This window comes from Leptonychotes weddellii, chromosome X (genome assembly GCF_054177405.1).
Source record: "Leptonychotes weddellii isolate Sample4059 chromosome X, ASM5417740v2, whole genome shotgun sequence".
In the NCBI taxonomy this organism is placed as follows: Eukaryota; Metazoa; Chordata; class Mammalia; order Carnivora; family Phocidae; genus Leptonychotes; species Leptonychotes weddellii.
In genome coordinates, this window is record NC_138385.1 from 67460616 (window position 1) to 67467626 (window position 7011).

Consider the following 7011-nt stretch of genomic DNA (forward strand, 5'->3'; position numbering starts at 1 on the left):
AATACCACCAGCATTTTTCACAAAGCTAGAACAAACAATCCAAAAATTTGTATGGAACCACTAAAGACCCCAAAGAGGCAAAGCAATCTTGAAAAAGAGAAGCAAAGTGGGAGGCATCACAATGCCTGACTTCAAGCTATATTAAAGAGCTGTAGCTTTTTTTGCAATGGGTTTGCTGCCAGAACACAGGTGTCATGAAAACCACTACTAGACCTAAACCAAAATGGGAAAGGAAAAAACTCACATCAACCTCATCATCATGGGACATGTAGATTTGGGCAAGTCTACCAACTCCTGGTCATTTGACCTACAAATGTGATGGGATCGACAAAAGAACCATCGAAAAATTTGAGAAGGAGGCTGCTGGGATGGGAAAGGGCTCCTTCAAGTATGCCTGGGTCTTGGATAAACGGAAAGCTGAACGTGAATGTGGTATCACCATTGATATCTCCCTGTGGAAATTTGAGACCAGCAAGTATGTGACCATCATTGATGCCCCAGGACACAGAGACTTTATCAAAAACATGATTACAGGCACATCTCAGGCTGACTGTGTTGTCCTGATTGTTGCTGCTGGTATTGGTGAATTTGAAGTAGGTATCTCCAAGAATGGGCAGACCCATGAGCATGCCCTTCTGGCCTACACACTGGGTGTAAAACAGCTACTTGTTGGTGTTAACAAAATGGATTCCACTGAGCCACCCTATAGCCAGAAGAGATATGAGGAAATCATTAAGGAGGGCAGCACCTACATTAAGAAGATCGGCTACAACCCCTACACAGTAACATTTGTGCCAATTTCTGGTTGGAATAGTGAAAACATGCTGGAACCAAGTGCTAACATGTCTTGGTTCAAGGGATGGAAAGTCACCCATAAAGATGGGAATGCCAGTGGAACCACACTGCTTGAAGCTCTGGATTGCCTTCTGCCACCAACTCATCCAACTGTCAAGCCCTGGCATCTACCCCTCCAGGATGTCTACAAAATTGGTGGTATCAGTGCTGTCCCTGTGGGCAGAGTGGAGACTGGTGTTCTTAAACTTGGCATGGTGGTCACCTTTGCTCCAGTCAATCTTATAACTGAAGTAAAGTCTGTTGAAATGCACCATGAAGCTTTGAGCAAGGCTCTTGCTGGGGACAATGTGGGCTTCAATGTGAAGAACATATCTGTCAAAGATGTTTGTTGTGGCAATGTGGCTGGTGACAGCAAAAATGATCCACCAATGGAAGCAGCTGGCTTCACGGTTCAGGTGATTATCCTGAACCATCCAGGCCAAATCCGTGCTGGATATGCCCCTGTGCTGGATTGTGACCCAGCTCACATTACTTGCAAGTTTGCTGAGCTGAAGAGACGATAGATTGTTGTTCTGGAAAAAAGCTGGAAGATGGTCCCAAGTTCTTGAAATCTGGCGATGCTGCCATTGTTGATATGGTTCCTGGCAAGCCTATGTGTGTTGAGAGCTTCTCTGACTATCCTTCTCTGGGCTGTTTTGCTGTTCGTGACATGAGACCGATGATTGCCGTGGGTATCATCAAAGCAATGGACAAGAAGGCAGCTGGAGCTGGCAAGGTCACCAAGTCTGCCCAGAAAGCTCAGAAGGCTAAATGAATATTATCCCCAATATCCACTGCCACCCCAGGCTTAATCAGTGGTGGAAGAATGGTGTCAGAACTGTTTGTGTTAATTGGCCATTTAAGTTTAATAGTAAAAGACTGGTTAATGATAACAATGCACCGTAAAACCATCAGAAGGAAAGGAAAATGTTTTGTGGACCATTTGTTTCTTCGTGTGTGTGGTAGTTTTAAGTTATTGGTTTTTAAAATCAGTACTTTTTAATGGAAACAACTTGACCAAAAATCTGTCACAGAATTTTGAGACCCATTAAAACATAAATTTAATGAGGAAAAAAAAAAGCTGTAGTCATCAAGACCGTGTGGTACTGGCACAAAAACAGACACATAGATCAGTGGAATGGAATAGAATGCCCACAAATGGACCCACAACTGTATGGTCAACTAATATTCGACAAAGCAGGAAAGCACATCCTGTGAAAACAAAGACAGTCTCTTCCACAAATGGTGTTGGGAAAACCAGACAGCAACATGCAGAAGAATGAAAGGGACCCCTTTATTACTCCATATGCAAAAATAACTTCAAAATGGATGAAAGACCTAAATGTGAGACAGGAAACTATCAAAATCCTAGAGGAGAACACAGGCAATACCCTCTTTGACATCAGCTGTAGCAGCTTCTTACTAGATATGTCTACTGAGGCAAGGGAAACAAAACCTAAAATAAGCTATTGGGACTTCATCAAAATAAAAAGCTTTTGCACATCGAAGGAAACAATCAACAAAGCTAAAAGGCAACCTGGGTGCCTGGGTGGCTCAGGTGGTTAAGCATCTGACTCTTGATTTCAGCTCAGGTCATGATCTCAGGATCTTGAGATTGAGCCCACATCAGGCTCCATGGTCAGTGGGGAGTCTGCTCAAGATTCTCTCTCCCTCTGCCCTCTGCCCCTCGCCCCACTTTCCCTAAATCTTTTTTTAAAAAAACCTAAAAGGCAACCTACTGAATAGGAGAAGGTATTTCCAAATGATATATCTGATAAAGGGTTAATATCTAAAATCTATAAAGAACTTATTAAGCTCAACCCCCCAAAATAAATAATGCAGTTAAGAAATGTGCAGAAGATATGAACAGACATTTCTCCAAAGAAGACATCCAGATGGCCAACAGACACATGAAAAGATGCTCAACATCACTGATCATCAGGGAAATGCAAATCAAAACTACAATGAGATATCACCTCACACCTGTCAGAATCACTGAAATCAACAACACAAAAAACAATAGGTGTTGGTGAGGATGTGGAGAAGGAGGAACCCTATTGCATTGTTGGTGGGAATGTAAACTTGCACAGCCACTGTGGAAGACAGTATGGAGGTTCCTTAGAACGGTAGAAAATAGAACTACCCTATGATCCAGTAATCACACTACTGGTTATTTACTCAAATAATACAAAAACACTAATTCAAAGGGATATATGCACCCCTATGTTTATAGCAGCATTATTTACAATAGCCAAATTATGGAAGCAGCTCAAGCATCCATCAATAGATTAATGGATAAAGAGGATGTGGTATATATACACAATGGAATATTATTCAGCCATAAAAAGAAAGAAATCTTGCCATTTGCAATGGCATAGATGGGGCTGGAGAGTATAACACTAAGTGAAATAAGTCATTCAGAGAAAGACAAATACCATATGATTTCAGTTATATGTGGAATTTAAGATACAACAGCAACAAAAGAGTAAAAGAAAGAAAGAGGGAAAGAGAGAGAAGCCAAGAAACAGATTCTAACTATAGAGAACAAACTGATGGTTATCAAATGGGAGGTGGGGGATGGGATGGGTGAAATAAGTGATGCGGATTAAGGAGTGCACTTGCTGTGATGAGCACTGGGTGATGTATGGAATTGTTGAATCTGTTGTCTATTGAACCTACTATATTGTATTCCTGAAACTAATATAACACTATATATTAACCATACTGGAATTAAAATTAAAATATAATTACATTTTAAAAAACACAGCAGGATTTTTGGAAATTGACAAGTTCATTCTAAAATGTATATGGAAATGTAAATGGAGAGAAAGAACCAATTAATCTTGAAGAAGCATAGCTGAAGGGCTCTGTAAAAAGAGTTAATAGAAAGTTATAATGAAGACATTGTATTATTGGTGCAAGGATAAACAGACAGATGGAATAGACTAAAGAGTCCAGAAACACACATGCGCATATATGATCACTGATGATGTAAATGCCATTGCAGTGAGGTGGGGAAAAGATGGTCTTTTTAATAACTTGTGCAGTATCAATTATATATCTCTACAGGGGGAAAAAAGGAATATTCCCTCACCTTCACAAAATGTGAAATAATCCATTTGAGCTGTATTTCACATCTAAGTAAGAAATGTAAAATAATAAAGCTCTCAGAAGAAAATGCAGGCAGGCAGCTGGGGTGGCTTGCTGGAGCCCGCGTGGGCAATAAGGACTTTGTTCTCTAAAAATTGAGGTTCTGGGTTCTGATTGTTGATCACAGTTTTCATGGCTGAGGTGCTGGCATCTTCTCAGAAAGTTAAACACAGAACTATCACATGACCTAGCAATTTTACTTGTAGGTATATATCTAGAAAATTTGAGAGCAAGAACTCAAACAGAAATTTGTATACCCATGTTCATAGCAGCATTATTGACAGTAGCCAAAAGGTGTAAACAGCCATGTGTCCATCAACTGATGAATGGATAAACAAAATGTGGTATACTCATTCAATGGAATATTGATCAGATATAAAAAATGAAATTTTGATATATGTCTCAACATGGACGGACCTTGAAAACATTATGCTAACTAAAATAAGCCAGACACAGTAAAACAAATACTATATTTGTGTTTATACCATATAATGTATTCCACTTACATGGGTTACCTAGGATAGGCAAATTCATTCATACAGGCAAAAAATAGAATAGAGATTGCTAGGGGCTGGTGGGAGGAAGAAATGGGGAGTTATTCTTTAATAGGTTTATGTTAGGGATGATGACAAACTTTTTAGGTATAGTTAGTGGTGATGGTAATGGGTACATTGTAAATGTATTTAATACCACGAATTTTATACTTATGGATGGTTAAAATGATAAATATTATGTTGTTTACATTTTACCACACATTTTTTAAATGGTATGATCATTTTGGAGATTTCTTTGGTACTATTTAATAAAGCTGAGTGTAGGCGATGTCCTATCACCTAGCTGTTCAGCTCCTAGGTAACTACACAAATTCACATATATAAGTACAATTATCACTAAAGTCTGTACAATATTGTTCATATAGCAAAATATGTACTATCCCAGACAAAAAACTACCCAAATATTTATAACAAGTAAAATTAATGAATAAATTATACACATTCACGACAATATAATGTAACAACAAGATATTGAGTAACTACCAGACCCAAGAGCATGGATAAAATACAGGAAAATGATGTTGAGTGAAAAGAAGCTAAACACAAAAGACTCTATACCGTATGATTCCATTTACATAAATTTATTTTTTTTGTAGTTTTACAGTTTTATTAACACAAATACGACATGCACATGAGCGGTCTATTCATTTTCTTGGCTGCGCAGTGTAGCATTGGGACTGATAACTCAGATGGCCAGCTGGGTTGGTCTTTCCAGTGGCTTTGTGGTTCCTGGAGGAGACATTGTGAGCAATCTCTGCACAGTAAGATTTGTTGCACATCAGGAGCACTTCAAGCTCCTTGACATCGTGGACTAGGAACTTCAGAAGCCACAGGGCAGCATGTGTTTTGTTTTCTTGTTGCTCCTGTAACAGTTTTGGGCATCAAGATCTAGCCCTTGAATCTTCTGTGCACCCTATTGTCCATGACTCTGGGTTTCCACCAGTTGTGCTTAATTTTGACATATGGGTCTGACTGGTGCTGGATGAACTTCTTGATTCTCTTTTTAATGGTACTGGGCTTCAACAGAGGTCTGAGGGCAGCCATGATGCCAAGTAAGAGATGGCTCAAAAACAAGTCATTCTTAAGAATTATCAAAACTACATTTAAAGAGGAGAACCCAATAGGAATGTGAAAAAAAAACCAAACTCTTTTCTTCCTAGGATTTTCTAGGCAATTAACAAAGAAAAGAGGAAAAAACAGCCTGAATGGTAAATTCAGATTGGCCACACGAGACCAGCTTTCCACATTTGCAAAAATACAATATCTGTATCATCTCTGCTGACTGTTACTAAAAATGAAAGCAGGCAATATATAATTGTAGAACTGCTTTAGAAAAATTCAGAGAATCATACTCATTTAGTGTTTTTCACATTCACTTCATATGCTCTTGATTCATATATGCCATAGTGTGTGTTTATATTTTAAAGTAAAGAGTCTACTGCTTGTATGTATTACATCTCACAGCATCAACATATATGTATACTTTAAGACTAGTCTTTGGATTCCTGTTCTTTGATTCTCGTGACCGTTTCCAGGAATTCAACGAACCTTCTGTTTGCAAAGAAGATGCAGTAGCAACAACAGCATCTCTAAATCCCTGAGGTGTGATTTGAAACAGTACTGTAGATTCCGTCTGGCTTGGTGATTTGTACAATGTTGCCAACCTTTGCTTTTGGTCCCAATGAAAGATTAGCCGTATTGTAGCAGCATGTCCCCAACTCTCCCCCACCCAACACAGGAACCAGCAAGACCCGATTTCTATCAATCTTTGTTGTCATCTGATTAGTTAAAAGTACCTTTGAGTGTTCTGAAAGGAAGTCTGGAAGGAGATAAACTTGTGCCAATAGCTCTGTGTAGTCACAACAATGAAAATAGTAAATATGGGAAAGAATATTTTAAGAGTGAAATCCTCCAAAGCTTTTGGGTGCTCCTCTCCCATATGTGTTCCTGCAATAAGGTGAAGGTGCTGAATGCACGCAGTAGCAAGGTCTACCACTCTATCAACCATAAAACTTCCTTCAATACCAATAAAAATTGCTTCACCTTCCACTCCTCCAAAACATTCTGGTATCTGCACATCTACTGCCAACTGCATACATAATTGTGTTTTTCCAATACCCGGTACAACACAAATTTCTGTTGTTTTGGTTAAGGGTATTCCACCCCCAAGAATATTATCTAGTGCTGAACAGAATTATGAAGCTCTGGGTATGCTCCTGCTCAAGAAGTTCCAGTGCTGTACACTTCTTGCCTGACTCAGCTGTAGCAGCATATCTTGGTTTACTTGTGAGACATTCTCTTCTTATAATTTGCAGTTTCCAAGGCTTCCTCTTTAAATATCCCAACCTTTTTGCTGAGCTCGGATGGTTTCATCTCTAGGAGTTCCTCAGCCGTCTGGAAACCTGCAGACACCAGCTTCACCCGCACCGCTGGGGACAGCGGGAAACTCACTAAGTCCCGCTGCATTTCAAAG

The 7011-nt window shown here is 39.4% G+C and overlaps 2 pseudogenes; one reads left to right on the forward strand and one right to left on the reverse strand.

Moving 5' to 3' along the window:
* The first annotated feature begins 223 nt into the window (after nt 1-223).
* LOC102732965 (elongation factor 1-alpha 1 pseudogene) lies at nt 224-1882 on the forward strand (annotated as a pseudogene).
* Nucleotides 1883-5205: 3323 nt separating this feature from the next.
* Nucleotides 5206-7011, reverse strand: LOC102733745 (DNA repair protein RAD51 homolog 3 pseudogene; annotated as a pseudogene).